This window comes from Nerophis ophidion, linkage group LG24 (assembly GCF_033978795.1).
Source record: "Nerophis ophidion isolate RoL-2023_Sa linkage group LG24, RoL_Noph_v1.0, whole genome shotgun sequence".
Classification (NCBI taxonomy): Eukaryota; Metazoa; Chordata; class Actinopteri; order Syngnathiformes; family Syngnathidae; genus Nerophis; species Nerophis ophidion.
This window is the reverse complement of record NC_084634.1, coordinates 10250024-10271247: the sequence shown is the minus strand read 5'-3', so window position 1 is coordinate 10271247 and position 21224 is coordinate 10250024. Positions and strand designations below refer to the sequence as shown.

At 40.0% G+C, this 21224-nt stretch overlaps 1 protein-coding gene across 4 annotated transcripts in view; it reads left to right on the top strand.

Annotated features, from left to right (window-relative positions):
* Nucleotides 1-4076: 4076 nt before the first annotated feature.
* Nucleotides 4077-21224, top strand: part of LOC133542399 (homeobox-containing protein 1-like) — a 58651-nt gene continuing 41503 nt past the window's right edge. For 2 of the 4 annotated variants that reach the window (XR_009804149.1, XM_061886469.1), the window contains exon 1: nt 4080-4291. The gene's annotated coding sequence lies outside the window, so the exon portion shown is untranslated. Of the gene's footprint in view, nt 4292-21224 lie in introns of all 4 variants that reach the window. The other 2 variants (XM_061886471.1, XM_061886470.1) reach the window with 2 other exon arrangements.

Sequence of the window (21224 nt, the reverse complement as noted above, 5' to 3'; positions counted from 1 at the left end):
TCTCCAATCACATCATGGCTGACATCTGCCCCTACTAGCTTCACATCGACGCATTGACACGCCCCCTTGCTTTAAGCTAGTAGGGGCAAAGCAGAAGTAGACCCAATTACTTTACAGTCGGATATGAAATGTTTGTTAGCTAGCAGCTTTTTGTGATTTGCTAGTGAGAATTGCGAGAGGCAGGAAAACAAAAACAGGTTATTTTTTTTTAATTTGTATTATACTTTTTAAAAGTGTTTGTAAATTCATTTCAAATAATGTATTTATTATTAAATACTTTTCGAAGTTTGATGTTTGTCGACAGTTATTTAGGACCAGTGTGTTTTGTTTTGCCAGTGCTTGTGGAAGCCGCAATGCACGACGGGAAACTAGTCTTCCCCAGTCGAACTTGCCGAAGTTACCCAAAATAACCACTAGATGGCGACCACGCACATTGTATGCCGAATGTACATTTGGGGGGGGGGGGTGTCAGTCGATCTCCAGTCAGGCTTTTAAAAAAAATAGACCTAAAAATTAGTGATCATCAATCTTCACCAAGATGTCACTTAAATGACATTCACGGTACCGGAGGGTCTTGTGAGATGACGCTGGCTCCTGCAAGATCATCCATCCATCCATTTTCTACCGCTTATTCCCTTTCGGGGTCGCGGGGGGCGCTGGCGCCTATCTCAGCTACAATCGGGCGGAAGGCGGTGTACACCCTGGACAAGTCGCCACCTCATCGCAGGGCCAACACAGACAGACGGACAACATTCACACTCACATTCACACACTAGGGCCAATTTAGTGTTGCCAATCAACCTATTCCCAGGTGCATGTCTTTGGAAGTGGGAGGAAGCCGGAGTACCCGGAGGGAACCCACGCATTCACGGGGAGAACATGCAACTGGATTTGAACCCAGGACTGCAGGAACTTCGTATTGTGAGGCAGACGCACTAACCCCTCTGCCACCGTGAAGCCTGCAAGATCATTATTATTAAAATTTGACCGAGAGGAAGGCGAGAAACACTTTTTATTTCAACAGACTCTCGCGCTATACCTTCCGTCAAAACTCTAAAGGCCGACTGCACATTTCTTATCTTCACAATAAAAGCCCTGCTTCATGCTGCCTGCGCTAACTAAATACAGAGTCTCGGAAAACTGGCGTGCACAAGCGATCCCTCAGAAAGCTGGTGTGCACATCACTTGTGCACGCCAGCTTTCCGAGACTCTTATTTTGTTAGCGCAGGCAGCATGAAGCAGGGCTTTTATTGTGAAGATAGGAAATGTGCAGTCGGCCTTAAGAGTTTTGACGGAAGGGACGGCGCGAAAGTCTGTTGAAATAAAAAGTGTTTCTCGCCTTCTTCTCGGTCATTTTTTCATAATAATTAACTGGCAGCAGCCAGCGTCATCTCACAAGACTCTCGGGTGCCGTGAATGTCAATCAAGCAAGCTACGGAATTTGCCGCCAATGTTTTTCTTGTAAAGTGTATGGAAGCTGGATGAATTAGATGCCAAAAACCAACCACTTTCATGTGGTATTGGACAGAAAGGACAACTTTTTTTCTCCTCCATTTGAAAATGTGGGCGTTATCATCCTTACTGTCTGATTCCAATCAATGCAAGTCATCAGAATCAGGTAATACACCAACTTATATTCTTGTCTTTGTGAAAGAAAGACATCTGTATGTGTTACACATGCTTGTATTATCATTAAACACAATTAACTTGTTTACAAAAATGTCTCTTTCATAAATAAATGAATATAAATGATATATATAAATGAGGTAGATCCCCTCGAGGTGGTCAATTGAAAAGTAGCTCGCCTGCAGAAAAAGTGTGGGCACCCCTGGTCTAGTGGTTATGTAGGATTCAGCAACCTGCCTGTCATACATTAACGTCCTCATCACGTGACACTACAATTGTTTATGCAAATTCTAATGTATATGAGTTTGCATAATGGTAATGTCAAATATATATATATATGTATATATAAATAAAACTAACATTGACATTATTCAAACTTACATACTTTATAATTTGCATATTTGCTTGCACTTATTCTTATATATTTTTTTTTTACAAATAAAAGTAAAATATTTTTTAAAAAGTAAGCAAAACGAATAGAACAGCAGGATGTATATGAAAGGTTACTTTTAATATATACATTTAAAAGGATGTATGTACAAACAAATTAAATAAACACATACAATGATATACATATATATGTATATAATCAAATACAATTATACATATATACACACCGTATTTCCTTGAGTAGCCGTCGTTCGCAAACTGACACACACCAAGATCTGCCGCTGGGGAAGCAGTTACTGACTGACTCATGATTCGCCGACCTCCATACAAAACGGCTGCTGCAGAAGTGATCGGGTGAAAACATTTTTTGAACCAATCAATTTAAGGAACTGTTTCTAGTGATTCAGTACTGCTGATCCCATCACTAGTCGTCATACGGACGAGATTGGAAGGCATACTGGGTGATACAAGTTACACTGAAGGTGGTGATATAAACAAATGTAAGACTCTTACTAATATGCGCCACACTGTGAACCCACACCAAACAAAAATGACAAACACATTTCTGGAGAACATCGGCTCTGTAACGCGTTATAAACGCAACATAACAATTACCCAGAATGCGACGCATCCATGACTCTTACTGCTTATATTATACACCCCCACGCCCCCAACCCCGCCCACCTCAACTAACGCACTAAAAGGGGGGGGGTTAGTGCTAGCAGGGTGTATAATAATATGATTACGTTATATAAATACATGCGTATATCCTACATAAACAATGTATAAACACATTAGATATCTATATATATCTATATATTCACAGCTGGCTCCGCTGTGAACGGGACTCACGCTGCTGTGTTGGATCCGCTATGGACTGGACTCTCGCGATTGTGTTGGATCCATTATGGATTGAACTTTCACAGTATCATGTTAGACCCGCTCGACATCCATTGCTTTCCTCCTCTCCAAGGTTCTCATAGTCATCATTGTCACCGACGTCCCACTGGGTGTGAGTTTTTCCTTGCCCTTATGTGGGCCTACCGAGGATGTCGTAGTGGTTTGTGCAGCCCTTTGAGACACTAGTGATTTAGGGCTATATAAGTAAACATTGATTGATTGATTGATATATCTTAGGGACCTATAGACTGTATCTCTGTTGCTGCAGCTGCAGAGAGTTTATTCTGTCTTGACACTTTGTATCGATATTTTCTATTACATTCTTCTCTTAAATGATACCGTTTACAGTGATTGTTTTATATGAATTTTTTTACGTATGTCGCTTTGTAGCCAAACACTTAAACGTAAACATATATAAACACCTGAAAGTCTTCATATCAGCTAAAAGCATCAATCTGTTTCACTGGATTCAGAATAAAACCAAAGTCTGTCTTACCCAACAATGTTAGTATTTGAATATTGTTACTTGAAGACCTGGTTACAATTATACTGTTGAGAAAGTTTTGTCTTATATTTTGCCTAAAATGAGAATGCATCATAATCTGCGGCGGCCGGTGAATTTTGTTTTAGGTGGGGCTGATAGTTTGTAAATCAAACCCCTGCAGGAGGGGGTCATTCTCCCCCCAGAAGATTTATTTGTGACACATTTTAACTGCTGTTCTAAATGTGTCCACTGGATGTCACAATAGCAATTCTGTTAGGCAAGCAAATGGTTCATCCCGAGGCCAAGTAATATATGAAATACTGAAGTGGGTGAATTGGCTGTAAATATAGTCCTCCCCTCTTAACCACGCCCCCGCCCAAACCACACTCCCTAACCGCGCCTCCGTCCCACCCCGACCACGCCCCCCACCTCCTGAAATTGGAGGTCTCAAGGTAGGCAAGTATTTTTGGGACAGGAATACTGTCAAAATCCATCAACTAAGTAACTCAAGTACACAACATACGTATTTAACATATTTAACGTATTTAAGAGTAAGTACGAAAGTGCACATAGAAAATGTAAATTTTTTAGCCACCGGCACGGTGCCTTTAGGGGATTTGTAGTTTTAACGGCAAGAAGTTCATGGCTTGACGAGGAGGGTTTCCGCAAAGAAAAACTACAATTCCCAGGAAGCCCCGCCAACGTGTTCCTTGTCAATATGGCTGTTGTCACACAGACAAAGCGCACGCAAATCATTCGCCTCTGATTAGAAATCCTTGGAAAACATTCAGATATCAAACTGCATCACAACGCGGCCTCGGTTCCCTCCCGAGGTGGGCCTCCGGTCGTGTCGTGGACGCAAATGTTCAAGTGGACGATTTAAAAAGCCAGGTAAGCGTGCAGTTTGTCTGGAAAAGATGCTATATTCGTATCAAATCGCCGCTAACCGATGCTAATGGCACAGTTAGCATGTTATGCTAACTATTAGCATGCTAACTGTTAGCATATCGTGCTAACTGGCACTTTAATTTTTTTTTTAAAACAAACCATTTGCTGCTCATTTGCCTTTTTTTTCTTTAGTTTTTTTAAGACCGAATGGTTAACATAACGTAAGATGGTTGAAAGCTTGCCATGGTAACAGATTCCTAAGTTAGCAGGTAAGAAGGGCGTGAAAGAAGCTATACTTGTCTCTCAAAAGTGATGAATTAAAACACACATTTGAGCTCCTGAATGTGATGAACAAACACATGCTGGGAGACGACTTACGCAAAAGAAAGTGAATAACAGGACCGCAACGTGTACAGTGCTGCAATAATATAGAATTAGAGATGTCCGATAATGGCTTTTTTTTTTGCTGATATTCGATATTGTCCAACTCTTGATTACCGATAACGATATATACAGTCGTGGAATTAACACATTATTGTGCCTAATTTTGTTGTGATGCCCCGCCGATAACACATTTTAGAAAATATATGAACTCAAGTTATGGTAAAATAAATTGGCCAACATGACTCTGCCATATTTATTATTGAAGTCACAAAGTGCATTATTATTTTTTTTAACATTCCTCAAAACAGCAACTTGGAATTTGGGACATGCTCTCCCTGAGAGAGCACGAGGAGGTTGAGGTGGGAGAGGGTTTAGGGGGGTGCAGGGGGTGTATATTTTTGCATCCCGGAAGAGTTAGTGCCCGTAGTTACGGGGGCGGGGTTAAGGTGCAGACAGTATACCCCTTCCCCTTCGAGCTGTCCTGGATGAAATGATTTTTTTTTTCCCAATCATTTTAGAACTTGCAAGCGTATTTCTTCTTCTTCCTCGTCGTCGCCATGTCTCTTCTTCGTTCTTCTGCTTCGTCTCCTTGTTGTGTGTGCAATTGTGCACTGAGCTCCAAAAGCCGTAGAAGTGTTTGTAGCGTACCGGAAGAGTTAGTGCTGCAAGGGGTTCTGGGTATTTTTTTTCTGTTGTGTTACGGTGAGGATGTTCTCCCGAAATGTGTTTGTCATTCTTGTTTGGTGTGAGTTCACAGTCTGGCACGTATTTGTAACAGTGTTAAAGTTGTTTATGCGGCCACCCTCGGTGTGACCTGTATGGCTGTTGACCAAGTAAGACTGTTGAAATGTGTTTGTCATTCTTGTTTGGTGTGGGTTCACAGTCTGGTGCGTATTTGTAACAGTGTTAAAGTTGTTTATGCGGCCACCCTCAGTGTGACCTGTATGGCTGTTGACCAAGTAAGACTCCCGAAATGTGTTTGTCATTCTTGTTTGGTGTGGGTTGACAGTCTGGCGCGTATTTGTAACAGTGTTAAAGTTGTTTATGCGGCCACCCTCAGTGTGACCTGTATGGCTTTTGAGCAAGTATGCATTGCATTCACTTGTGTGTGTGTGAAAAGCTGTAGATATTATGTGACTGGGCATTTTACTTTTTGAAACCTATACCGATAATTTATTAACAGATTTCCCATATTACATTTTAAAGCATTTATCAGCCGATATTATCGGACATCCCTAAATAGAATAGAATAGAAAGTACTTAATTGCAGTGTTTTTCAACCATTTCTTAGCCAAGGCACATTTTTTTTCACCACAAACCATGTTCCCGACATCTACAAAGCAATTAGGTACCTGCTGCATGGAAGAGTACTACACGGTTGCTCTGCCAAGCTCTACACAGCACAGACACTCAACAACGGCACATTATTTCCGGATTATAAATACTGGTTTGCAAAAAAATATTTTTAACCCAAATAGGTTAAATGACATAATCTCCCACGGCACACCAAACTGTATCTCACGGCACACAGTGGTTGAAAAACACTGCTTTATTATTGACCCCTTGGGGGAAATTCAGCACCACAGTTCGCTCACAATAAACAAACACTTCGGTATTTTTTACATGTGAATAATATTAATACAGTCTATTATACAGGGTTAGTGCATGTGCCTCACAATACGAAGGTCCTGAGTAGTCCTGAGTTCAATACCGGGCTCAGGATCTTTCTATGTGGCGTTTGCATGTTCTCCCTGTGACTGCGTGGGTTCCCTCCGGGTGCTTCGGCTTCCTCCCACCTCCAAAAGACATGCACCTGGGGATAGGTTGATTGGCAACACTAAATGGTCCCTAGTGTGTGAATGTGAGTGTGAATGTTTTCCGTCTATGTGTGTTGGCCCTGTGATGAGGTAGCGACTTGTCCAGGGTGTACCCCGGCTACCGCCCGAATGCAGCTGAGACAGGCCACAGCACCCCTCGCGACCTCAAAAGGGACAAGCGGTAGAAAATGGACGGATGGACAGTCTATTACACAGCTTTATTCACATGTGAATAATATAAATTCAGTATTATACAGCATTATTCACATGTGAATAATATGAATACAGTCTATTATACATTCAAATACAGTCAAAAAGGAACATATGCATTATACTGTCTGATGGCTGTCTGTATGAAGGACTTCCTGTGATATGAAAAATGTAATATGTCCCATACTGCATCCCACATGCAACCTGTCATATGCAGTTTGTGTACGGGTGCTTAAAAACCTTGAAAATGCTTGGATTTTGATGTGTTTTCAAGATTTGAAAAATGCTTGAATTTTGGGCAAAGTGCTTGTAAATGCTGGGACATGTTCATCGTATTTCTCGGCAGTCTGACTCAATAGGCTAGTTATAAAATGGAAAAAAAATTAGGTTTCCTTAAAAATGCACGTCTGATCTGTTGTCTTTGCACGAGCCCTTACATTAGGTTGTTGTCATGCCTCTTCGTCGCCCCCAAGAGGGACAGTGGTGCATCGGTCCATCATGTCGGGAGGTTGTCGTTTTAATGAACCTTGGATGGAAAATACAAAACTTTGGTACATGCTAGACCTGAACTGTGAGAGCAGCGCTAGATGACTTGTTAATTTTAAACTATGAAAGGAAAAAAGCGAGCGTTTGTCAATTATAAATCATAATATTAAGAATTTCCCTCAAGTAAAAATAGATTTGTTATCATAGTCACAGTTATAAGGCGAGATATGCTTTATAAAAGGTGACTGAGGTTGTGTGAAACAAACAAAATATTTTCCTTTAATGTATTATCCTTATATTAATGTGGAACAGTTTTGTTACTGAATGAGTGAAATTGACATTTTGAGGGTGCGTGTATTTATATCACATTATGCAGTTTACAAGCACAAATATGGTGAGAATCAATCCGTGCCGTTCGTTGTCATTGAGTGCTGTACGTAAGAAAAAGAACAAGAAATTTGAAAAACAACACAAATGCAGACACGTTTGCAAACACCAATGACATTGAGTAGTCTACAGAAAGACTGCTTCATTTTCTATGCCCCATTCAGTTAATGATAACAGCTGGTTCAATGTTAAGCTTAGGTTTTAGCCGATTTTCTGTATTTTTCCTATAGACAGTGTTTGGTGACCTCAATCAACAAGGCTAAGGATGAATTCACACTGTTTTTGCCTTTTAAGGGTACAGGAAAAACTGGAAAATTGATCTTGAAAGTCCTTATAAAATAGCTTGAATTTGGCCATGGAAAAGGTGTACGAACCCTGCATATAAGTACGCATTTTCTCCAGTCTGCAATAAATGCAAGCACTATTTTCGTCATTGTTTTAAAACTATTGCTGAGTAGTTACACAGTCACGTAAATGCCTGAAGGCATGGCTAATGATCACTGGAACAGTTTGGTGAGTAACAAAGTCTCTTAGAAAAGCACAATATCACTTCAACTTCTGTACATTTGGATGTTTTTTTTTTTAAAGCGACCGGTACTAACAAAGTACTACACTATTATTCAATTTAAATGGGCACTATAATGCCTTATTTACTCTTAGTTTTCATGGCACAGTGTGGTGACTTTGTTGGTAATATGACCCAAGGTGCATGCGAGGCAACACACACACAGAGCACTTGCAAGCAGAATCAGTGTAGAGGCAGAAGAGGGAGAACGGATGTTGTTTGGCTTAAAGGGGAACATTATCACCAAACCTATGCAAGCGTCAATATATACCTTGATGTTGCAGAAAAAAGACCATGTATTTTTTTAACCGATTTCCAAACTCTAAATGGGTGAATTTTGGCAAATTAAACGCCTTTCTGTTTATCGGTCTTTTAGCGATGATGTCAGAACGTGACGTCACCGAGGTAACACACCCGCCATATTCATTTTCACATTACAAACACCGGGTCTCAGCTCTGTTATTTTCCGTTTTTTCGACTATTTTTTGGAACCTTGGAGACCTCATGCCTCGTCGGTGTGTTGTCGGAGGGTGTAACAACACTAACAGGGAGGGATTCAAGTTGCGCCACTGGCAAGAAATCTGCCGCCAGACCCCCATTGAATGTACCAGAGTGTCTTCACATTTGACCGGCGATGCTAAGACAGACATGGCACAGAGATGTATGGATAACCTGCAGATGCATTTGCAACGATTAATTCAACGAAATCACTAAGGTGAGTTTTGTTGATGTTGTTGACTTATGTGCTAATCAGACATATTTGGTCACGGCATGACTGCCAGCTAATCGATGCTAACATGCTATTTACGCTAGCTGTATGTACATTTGAAACTAGATACCCACATATAATGTGAAACAAACACTTACCAATCGACGGATTTAAGTTGCTCCAGTGTCACAAGATGCGAAAGTCCTGATCGCTTGGCCTGCACATTTTACCGGCAATGCTAATAAGGCAGCCATGCTATGGGCCACTTCATTAGGTACACCCACGCTATGGCCGAATAGCGTCAATAGCTATTCGCTCATCAGCTTCAATTTCTTAATCAATTTTGTTTTCGCTATCTGCCTCCATACTTCGACCATCTGTTTCAATACATGCGTAATCTGTTGAATCGCTTAAGCCGCTGAAATCCGAGTCTGAATCCGAGCTAATGTCGCTATATCTTGCTGTGGTAACAGCCATGTTGTTTGTATTGGCAGCCCTGTATGACGTCACAGGGAAATGGACAGTGGTTTCGAAGACAGCGAAAATAAGGCACTTTAAAGCTCTCTTTAGGGATATTCCGGGACCGGTAAAATTTTGAAAAAAAAAATCAAAAAATACGACAAGCCACTGGGAACTAATTTTTATTGTTTTCAACCCTTTTGAAATTGTGATAATGTTCCTCTTTAAAAACTGACGATAAAGGTGAAGCTATAAATACCTTTCTGCAAGCGTTGCTTTAAAGTGTCAGAGTGTAAAAACAATAACTAGTGTTTTATTGTATCCATTCAACCATATACAATTGTGTTTACAATCCGCAAAGTATGCGAAAATGTACTCCAAATGTCACAAAATGACGCACATTCAGTCGGCCAATTTGAATATTCCGCACCGAAATTCTTTCGGTATCTTCCGTAGATCGACCTCACAACGGGAACGCTTCTGCACTCTGACCATATTATTAGATCAGTCATACTGGAAATTAGGGTTGGACGATATGGCCTTTTTTTTTAATATCTCGATATTTTTAGGCCATATCACGATGAACAATATATATCTCGATATTTTTCCTTAGCCTTGAATGAACTCTTGATGCACATAATCACAGCAGTATGATGATTCTGTGTGATTACATTAATGGTTGGGCGATATGGCCTTTTTTTAATATCGCAACATTTTTAGGCCATATCGCGATATACGATATCTCGGTATTTTGCCTTAGAATGAAAACTTGATACATATAATCACAGCAGGATGATGATTCTATGTGTCTACATTAAAACATTCTTGTTCATACTGCACTAATATATGCTCATTTTAAACTTTCGTGCAGAGAGGGAAATCACAACTAAGTCAAATTACGAAAACTTATTTATTAAAGTTATTAGCAGGTGACTTTTCAAATGATGCTACATATTAGCATTAATGCTACTTTTGGTAGCAACACTTGTGCACCACACATGACAAGTTAAAGTTGTCTATTCGACATATTCCCACTTGAAGCCGAACCACCGCCAGACGATGGACCCCGTGCTGTTATCCCTGGGAATTAATTTTTCCTTCATTTGTTATCAGATTCGCATCTTCTTTCGCACCTTCGCAACACTCCGCTGGCATCACGGTTAACGTTAGCCACGCTGCTACTTCTCTGCTGGGCGAGGGCGTATACGTATTTGACGTATGACGTGACAGTATGTGACGTGTGTTAGAATGTGCTCCTGCTTGACTGTGAGAAGGAGACACAGGAAAGAGCGAGGAGAGCCTGTAGTATAATGCCCGCAGCTAAAAACAACTGCGTGAGAACTAGGGGTGTAACGGTACACAAACATTTTGGTTCGGTGCGTACATCGGTTTAGAGGTCACGGTTCAGTTCATTTTCGGTACAGTAAGAAAACAACAAAATATACATTTTGGGGTTATTTATTTACCAAATTTGTAAACAAAGGCTTTATCCTTTTAACATTGTGAACACTACAACAATTCTGCCCACGTTAATCCACATTAAACTGCCTCAAGTTGTTGCTTTGATTAAATAAAATGACAAAACCTTTCTTCTACACATACAAAGTGCAGCTTCAAGTCAACTCATCATGCTTAATTTATTACAGCATTTGGGAAGCCTGTAGTTGACTTTTATTATGTAAATGTTATATTTTTGTCAACATTTGATAGCAGGGACCCTGCCATTCAAAACTAGGCTGCTACATTACTAATGATTAATGTAACTATAGCAGAAAAATAGTACAACAGTAATAGGATTGACTATTCATCCCTGTACACCATAGAGTTCAATGCAATAACAGACAGACAGGGCTTTGCAGCCCCTAACACACACACACACACACACACACACACGCACGCGCACACACACCGCAAAATGAGCTAACGTTACGCTAAAAGCTAACTAGCCTTCACCTGAAGTCAGGACTGCGAGTGAGCTGAGCTGCAGTTTAAGTGTCTAGAAGGTCAACGGGCTCATAGTGATGTTTAGAAAGTAGTTGACTTGGAAGTGTTTATTATCATTTGAGGAGAGTCCCCTGCTCTCCTGCTAAACGAATATCTGCTCGACGCTAAAGCATTGACAACATCCATCCATCCATTTTCTACCGCTTTTTCCCTTTCGGGGTCCCGTGGGGCGCTGGCGCCTATCTCACAATTGACAACATGCGTTCTGAATACGCACTGCTGATTGGCTGTTACATCGCTCTGGATACGCACTGCTGATTGGCTGTTACATCGCTCTCTATACGCACTGCTGATTGGCTTTGTATGTAACCAATCAGATGGTTGTGTGGGCGGGACAGTGCTTGCTGTTGAGACGGAGGCAGAAAGCAGAGCAGCTTGTGAAGACCTACAAACTCGTTCGGTTCGCCCGCGTGCCCAACCGAAACCCCCGTACCGAAACGGTTCAATATAAATACACGTACCGTTACACCCCTAATGAGAACGTATACTCGAATATTACGATATAGTAATTTTCTATATCGCACAGAGACAAACCTGCGATGTATCGCGTATATCAATATATCGCCCAGCCCTAGTCTACATTAAAAACATTCTTCTTAATACTGCATTAATATATGCTCATTTTAAACTTTCATGTAGAGAAGGAAATCTCAACAAAGTCAATTGACCAAAACTGTATTATTTAAATAGTTATTAAGCAGTGGCACAGACATTCATGTCATTTCAAAACAGAAAGTGCAAGATTGTCAGAGACATTTTAAAACAAGCTATTAGTGCACTTTTGTGCATGATGTCACTAAGATGACATATCAAAACAACACTAAATTAAAGTGCACTTTTTGTACAGAACGCCACTGCAATAGTTCAAAACAAATAAAGTGCACTTTTGTGCATGATGTCACACAAGATATTTCAATAACTGTCAAATAAAAATGACCTACATAATAGGAAATCAAACCGCTATGTGGTAGGTTACTGCGGACGTTATCTCCTTATGTTGTTTAAATTTTTTTTCATACGGTGTTGATGTGGAAATGGCTGCCTCGGCATTTTGTTGGTGTGGCACCGAGTGGAAATGTTGATATGCGAAGTAATCACTCTTCATTCTCCAGCAGGTGACTTTTCAAATGATGCTACATATTAGCAGTAATGCTACTTTTTGTAGCAACGCTTTTGTCCCACACTTGACAAATTGACAATAAACCTACTCAGTGGCCTAGTGGTTAGAATGTCCGTTTGAGATCGGTAGGTCGTGAGTTCAAATCCTGGCCGAGTCATACAAAAGACTATAAAAATTGGACCCATTACCTCCCTGCTTGGCACTCAGCATTAAGGGTTGGAATTGGGGGTTAAATCACCATAAATGATTCCTGGGTGTGGCACCGCTGCTCCCCTCACCTCCCAGGGGGTGATCAAGGGTGATGGGTCAAATGCAGAGAATAATTTCGCCACCCACATCTAGTATGTGTGTGACAATCATTGGTACTTTAACTTTTAACTTTTTAACAAATTACGATTGTCTGTTCGACATATTCCCTTTTGAAGCCAAACCACCGCCAGACGATGGACCCCCTGCTGTTTTTCTTGGGAATAAATTCTTCCTTCATTTGTTACCAGATTCGCACCTTCTTTCTCTCGTATTACCACTCACACCACAGCTAACGTTACCCATGCTGCTACCTCTTTGCTTTGCGAGGGCGTACACGTATGTGACGTATGTAAGAAAGTGCGCTTGCTGTCTGTGATAAGGAGGGACAAGAAAGAGTGGGAAGATCCTTTAGTGTAATGCCAGCAGCTCAAAGAACATATACTCGAATATCACGATATATATATATATCGCACAGAGACAAACCCGCGATATATCGAGTGTATCGATATATCGCCCAGTCCTAGATCAGTCATACTGGAAATACACCAAAATGTGAAACGGATGTGCTGTTTATCATTCACAACCCTTATGTAAGACAAGAACATATTTGTTTGACTTTTTATATGCATTCTGAAAGGTAAATAAATATCTAACAATTGAGTCAACAGATGGAGGGTCCTCATTATACTCTCTAAAAACATCCAGAAAGCACCAACAATACTCCATTTACATCTCGGGACCTGAAAAGGAACCAAATATGAGTGATATTGTTATTATAAGCGCTAATGCAGATGGACTATTTTAGCGGCGCTTTGATAGCAGTAAGCTAATGCTAGCTTACGCCGCTATTGTTGACACACTGAGACGGCGGCTGCTTCTGCCTGGTCCATTTTGACATCGCCGAGATGGCGATTAAAACACAAAAAGACGCTTCCTGCAACAACTCTTTAAGAACTTTCGTGAGGATTAAGGATGATGTTTGTTAAGAAATTATCGATTTCGATGCCCTATCGAACCGATTCCTTATCGATTCTTTTATTGAATCCAGATAGGTTGTTGTATATGGAAAACACAATACTTGGCTTGACAAAAGCTCACTTTTATTTTTTAAGAAAAAAATAAAATAGAATAAATAAATATTGACGGTTGTTACTCCCCCAAAAATTTAATAAAATAAATAAATATTGACTGTTAGTGCCCAAAGACATGCACCTGGGGATAGGTTGATTGGCAACACTAAATTGGCCCTAGTGTGTGAATGTGAGTGTGAATGTTGTCTGTCTATCTGTGTTGGCCCTGCGATGAGGTGGCGACTTGTCCAGGGTGTACCCCGCCTTCCGCCCGATTGTAGCTGAGATAGGCGCCAGCGCCCCCCGCGACCCCGAAAGGGAATAAGCGGTAGAAAATGGATGGAAAATGGATGTTAGGGCCCTGTGACAGGTCTCCAGCCGTCATCGTGCGGGTTACATGGACCATCGATGCAAGACGCATTGTAGCAGGTTTGACTCTTGTTTATTGTTTCAATAAACATTCTTGTGTCCCAGTCGGGCGCGCCGATTTCCAGCGCGACCTCCTTTGCTGCACGTCTCAGCTCGCCTTTCGGTCGCCGGTGACTGCGTCTTCCTCGCGGGCTCATCCCTGGTCTGGTCTCTCTCGTCGTCGTCTGTTCCTGTTTCTCCTCAGTCATCTGCCCCGATTGCTCCTCCTTCTCCCCTTTTATACAGCAGGAGAAGATGCACAGATTTAGAGCAGGTGTGTGAATTACGCACCTGGCTCTGATCGCTGCAGCGGCACTCCAGGCGCGCCCCGCCTCTCCATTCCGCTGCATACTCTGCCTGCTGGCCGCCATCTTGGGTAGGACCATGATATGTCCTATCCCGCTGTCGGCCCGTCGGCTCCGCCTCTCCACATGCCCCTTTGAGTGGGCCACCTAAGAAAAATACATTCGGGGAAAGTCCTGCATTCATTGGTATTGTACAGCACTTTACATTTGAAACACATCTCAGAGTAATGGTGTTGTTTACTTTTTGCTCCATTACATGTCAGCAAAATACAATTATTAACTTACTTGTATTTGTCTGTGTTCACCAAGTTGAAGGGGAGGAGATTTTTCACCATCATTTTTGCGAGTAATGTTGTTACTCTCCTCGTCACTCATCTTGCTGTGCGCTGCGTTATACCTCGCCATAGTAGATGGGTTAACGCTCTGTGCTACAGAGCAAACACTGCCCTGGTCACTTTGGCTGTCATGAATAGGATAACGTTCACATTATCTTAACTCACATCTTGCAAGCAGTAGTTTATTAGACAGATCCGCAATCTCTGGAGTGGTGTAGACTACAAGATACCGTTAACGTTATCAGACACATACCAAAAGGCTAACGTTACGTAACCGTTAGCCACTGACTATGCTTAGGTAACGTTAGTCTAGATCAGTGGTTCTCAAATGGGAGTATGCGGACCCCTGGCGGTACTTGAAGGTATGCTAAGGAGTACGTGAGATTTTTTTAAAATAGCAACAATTCAAAAATACTTTATAAATATATTTATTGAATAATACTTCAACAAAATATGAATGTAAGTTCATAAACTGTGAAAAGAAATGCAACAATGCAAGCTAGACAGATAGATTTTTTTGTGGAAATGTACTATAAATTTTGATGTTAAAGATTTCTTTTTTTGTGAAGAAATGTTTAGAATTAAGTTCATGAATCCTGACGGATCTCTATTACAATCCCCAAAGTGGGCACTTTAAGTTGATGATTACTTCTATGTGTAGAAATCTTTATTTATAATTGAATCCCTTGTTTATATTTCAACAAGTTTTTAGTTTTTCTTATATATTTTTTTCCAAATAGTTCAAGAAAGACCACTACAAATGAGCAATAGTTTGCACTGTTACACAATTTAATAAATCAGAGACTGATGACATAGTGCTGTATTTTACTTCTTTATCTCTTTTTTTCAACCAAAAATGCTTTGCTCTGATTAGGGGCTACTTGAATTAAAAAATGTTCACAGGGGGTACATCACTGAAAAAAGGTTGAGAACCACTGGTCTAGATAACAATACTGCAGTCCTGGTTGACATAAGAGATAATATTATTTTAGCCTAAAGGATACAAGTGAACAGATATGGAGATGAACAGGCAACAGTTAACGTTAGTTACTCACCGGCACTATCACTGGGACTGCAGGTTGAAGCAGAGGAAGGGGGGCGTGCTTTGTCATTTCTGTCGCTGCTTCCCTACGTGTCAAAGACACGACACATTTCTCTAACCTTCAGGTTATGTACGGCCTGAACATGTTTCAACTATTTGTTGTACTGTTCCCCTTACAGGAAAGCGAAGCCTGGCAATAATTGCAGATAGCCGTTTCCTCGTCGTATTTCTTAGTAAAGTGAAGCCATGCCTTGGAGCGTTTTTTCCGGTCCATTGTTGTTGCTGCTTCGGTATCTGCCGCCGAATGACTGAGGTACGTCATTTCCTGTGACGCGGGATTCGTTCCCACGGATTCCAATAAGGAACCAAATCTTTTTCTTCACTATAGTGGCTTCGATAACAGGAACCGTTTCTCAAATAGGGATTCGAATCCATGGAATCGGTTCCTTTCTTATCGAACAATCGGTAGAACCGGTTTTCGAACATCCTCCCTGGTGAGGATTGTGATTGAATCTTCATCCAAACAAAATTATGTGAGCGTCCCGTCGGTCGGCATCCCAGCGAAAGTGGAAATATTACAGTTAGCGTTTTGTTATGGTTAGTTTGCATGTTTAGCACCTAGCACTGTTGCTAATTCTTTGATGTCACAATTAAGCTACATCCGTTCAGCACTCGGCTTCTAAAACTTACTGCTCATCCTTGAGGGAATCAATTAAGTACTTTCATTCTTTCTTTCTCTCTTTCTCTCTTTCTCTCTTTCTCTCTCTCTCGCTCTCTCAAAAATATATGGTCCTGGATCATAATTGATCCCAAAGTGATCGTTGATGACTCTGTCAGCGTCTGTTTGATTAGCATTGTTGTTGATGGGGAAGGGATCTGTGGTTCCTCCTCTACGTCACGGATCTTGTGACTGGGTTGCTCATTTTCTCTTAAAATGTATCGGGAATCTTCGTGGGATTGATTCTATTTTGATCATATAAATTTACTCACAAACTTGGGAAGTAAATGTGCTGAAGTATATGATAATAGCTTCAGTATAGAGGCAACTTGTTTTTACACTCTACTGGTAATTGAAAACACAGTAATCTAGCAGCTAGCGTCTGTCCACAGGGTTTTAGCTGCTTCTCAATCACTAATCCTCGCCTCCATGGCGACAAATAAATGACTTATCTTACAAAAGGGCTCGAAAAGGCATGTGATTTTTGCAGTGCGTCGTGGGGCCGCGGTAGCCATTTCTGTTGTCAAATCTTTTGTTTGCACAGTTCTACTGCTACTGAGGCAATATTAGCGACAGCTACCAACTCCATAAATAATACAAATGTATTTTGGTGCGAACCCATGTTTTTTTTTAGAAAACACTGTACATTGGTTGCAGCGTTGTTTGTTGTAGTCATTGAGTAATCTCGTTTAGTTTGTTCGATTGAGTATTTGGATGAAACAAAATTTATGCCCGTAGTTTAAACAAACAGCATATTACCTTCATTTTTTTGTCTGATTAATAATCAACATTTTAATTAGGCTGGATGATTATGGTAAAAACAATAATCATGTTGGATATTGTAATCGCGATTAATAACACAGTCATGTATTCATTTGAAAACATGAGTATTTCTTGCACCACCAAAGCTCAACTTCAAATATAGTTAAAAAAACGGTTATAAATTAGTTACGAATAAACCAAAAGTAAAATAATAAAAATAGTAATAACAATAAGTTATAATAACAGTGGAAATTATAAAACAATACATTTCCGTTTTGTTTTGAATTAGTTTTTTTTAACCTTTTTACACCTATTTTACCACCATAGAGTGTACGCCTTTTTTTGTCTAATAAAATGTTTGGTTATTAAATGAAAAATCCTCACCTTTATTGGTGCAATAGATCTTTGGACATTTGTGACCAGTGTTTTAGGTCAAAGCATAATAATTTTATAAATGTATCAATAGGTGCTGTAAATTCATCATACTTGTTGAAGGTATTTCTTTAAACCAGGGGTCACCAACCTTTTTGAAACCAAGAGCTACTTCTTGGGTACTGGTTAATGCAAAGGGCTACCAGTTTGATACACACTTAAATAAATTGCCAGAAATAGCCAATTTGCTCAATTTACCTTTAACTCTATGTTATTATTAATAATTAATGATATTTATCTTTGTGGAAACACTGAACATCTTAATGATTTCTCACAATAAATATATATAGAAACAGATAAATATTTTTATAAATATATTTAGACTCTTTAAAATTCAAAATTCAACCGAAAAAAAAAAAGAGAAAAACTGGCTATTTCGAATCTTTTTGAAAAAATTAAAAAAATTATTTATGGAACATGATTAGTAATTTTTCCTGATTAAGATTAATTTTAGAATTTTGATGACATGTTTTACATAGGTTAAAATCCAATCTGCACTTTGTTAGAATTTGACCAAGCTATATTTCTAACAAAGACAAATAATTGTTTAGAATTTTAATCATAATAAGTTTGAAGAAATATTTCACAAATATTCTTGGTCGAAAAAACAGAAGCTAAAATGAAGAATTAAAATAAAATGTATTTATTATTCTTTCCAATAAAAAATAAAAACAATTACTTGAACATTGATTTAAATTGTCAGAGAGGTATATGTGTTTAAAAATCCCAAAATAATTTTTAAGCTTGTATTTTTTTTCTAAAATTGTCTTTCTGAAAGTTCTAGGAAGCAAAGTAAAAAAAATTATGAATTTATCTAAACAAGTGAAGACCAAGTCTTTAAAATATTTTCTTGGATTTTCAAATTCTATTTGAGTTTTGTCTCTCTTAGAATTAAAAATGTCGAGCAAAGCGAGACAAGCTTGCTAATAAATAAACAAAATTTAAAAAACAGAGGCAGCTCACTTTTAAGTGCTGCTATTTGAGCTATTTTTAGAACAGGCCAGCGTGCTACTCATCTGGTCCTTACGGGCTACCTGGTGCCCTCGGGCACCGTGTTGGTGACCCCTGCTTTAAACCTTTATTTTGTTTGCACAATCAGGCTGGATGTAGCGCACCGCTCTATTACTGTGTAGCTCTTCTCAGCTTGACGAGTAAGGAGACGAATTGAGGATGTTTTGAAAAAAAAAATAATAATTCCAAGTGCTTCTCAGGTTGCGAGCGCTGTTGTTTTTGTACATTGATGTTACATCCATGATGTCGTTCACTACAACACAACAGATGATGTTTTGTGTGTCTATTATTGTTTGTACGTTGATGTTACATCCATGATGTCGTTCACAACAACACAACAGATGATGCGTTGTGTGTCTATTATTGTTTGTACGTTGATGTTACATCCATGATGTCGTTCACAACAACACAACAGATGATGTGTTGTGTGTGTATGATTGTTTTTACATTGATGTTACATCCATGATGTCGTTCACAACAATACAACAGATGAGATGTGTTGTTTGTATGTATGATTGATTGTACATTGATGTTACATCCATGATGTCGTTCACAACAATACAACAGATGAGATGTGTTGTTTGTATGTATGATTGATTGTACATTGATGTTACATCCATGATGTCGTTCGCAAAAGATGAGATGTATTGTGTGTGTGTATGATTGTTTGTACATTGATGTTACATCCATGATGTCGTTCACAACAACACAACAGATGAGATGTGTTGTGTGTGTACGTATGCTTGTTTGTACATTGATGTTACATCCATGATGTCGTTCACAACAATACAACAGATGAGATGTATTACGTGTGTGTGTGTATGTATGATTGTTTGTACATTGATGTTACATCCATGATGTCGTTCACAACAACACAACAAATGAGATGTGTTGTGCGTGTATGGATTGTTTTTGCTAGCCTTAGCTTCCTACTTTTAAGTGGCCGTCTCCACATTGTTTAGTTCAGGGCGTGTTTCAGGGATGAATCAGTGATACAGGACATAATATTTCACCAAACATACCGTGGCTTGGTTGGTTGCTGTTCCAGCAACTATAGGGTTCCAGGTTCAATTCCCTTTTTTGCCATTCTTGTCACTGCTGTTGTCCAGTCCCAGTGCCCCCCACATTGGTTTGAACGTAGCTTAAAGATGAAGATAATGGGTCTCACTATGTAAAGGGCTTTGAGTCACTAGAGAAAAGCACCCAAAAAATATATTTCATTTCACAATTTACTTCACAAGTTGATAATGTTACGTGATTGGCTGTTAGCGTGTCCTCCCACTGTTCAGTGACACTTCCTGTTTTGCTGCAGAATCTAAAATTAACACATGTAACATTAATGAATGAATGGGTTACACCCGTATTGCGCTTTTCTACCTTTAGGGTACTCAAAGCACTTTGAAACAATTTCAACATTCACCCATTCACACACTGACGGCCGTAGCTGCCATGCAAGGCCCTAACCACGACCCATCAGGAGCAAAAGTGAAGTGTCGGACGTAACTGGGATGGCAGAATCTGGGGATCGAACCAGGAACCTTCAAGTTGTTTGCATGGCTGTTCTACCAACGGAGCCATACTGTACGAACAAAACTAAGTCATCCTCCCTGACACAACACACACACATGCACATACACACTCACTCCCTCCGCCCTAACACTTTTATAACACTATTATCCCCGTCCATAAAATGTTCCGCAGTCTGATCTACACATTGATTTGGTAGCATAGCAAATAGCTAATGAAAATCAATGCGTGTGTGTTGTGCACACACTTAAAGCACAGCAGTCACAATGTGATGATGTGTGTGTGTAATGCACACACCTAAAGCACAGCAGTTACAATGTGAAGATGTGTGTGTTGTGCACACACTCAAAGCACAAAAGTCACAATGTGAAGATGTTTTGCACACACAAAGCACAGCAGTCACAATGTGAAGATGTGTGTGTGTTGTGCACACACTGACTCAAAGCACAACAGTCACATTGTGAAGATGTTTTGCACACACTTAAAGCACACCAGTCACAATGTGACGATGTGTGTGTGTTGTGCACACACTTAGAGCACACTAGTCACAATGTGACGATGTGTGGTTTGTGCACACTTAAAGCACATAAGTTACTACAATGTGAATATGTTGTTCACGTACTGTACTTAAAGCACAACAGTCACAATGTGAAGATGTTGTGCACACTTAAAGCACAGTAGTCACACCGTAAAGACGTGTGTGTTGTGCACACACTTAACGCCCAACAGTCACAATGTGATGATGTGTGTGTGTGTTGTGCACACACTTTAAAGCACAGCAGTTACAACGTTAAGCTGTGTGTGTTGTGCACACACATAAAGCATAGCAGTCATGATGTGAAGACGTGTGTGTGTGTGTGTTGTGCACACACTTAACGCCCAACAGTCACAATGTGATTATGTGTGTGTGTGTGTGTGTGTGTGTGTGTGTGTGTG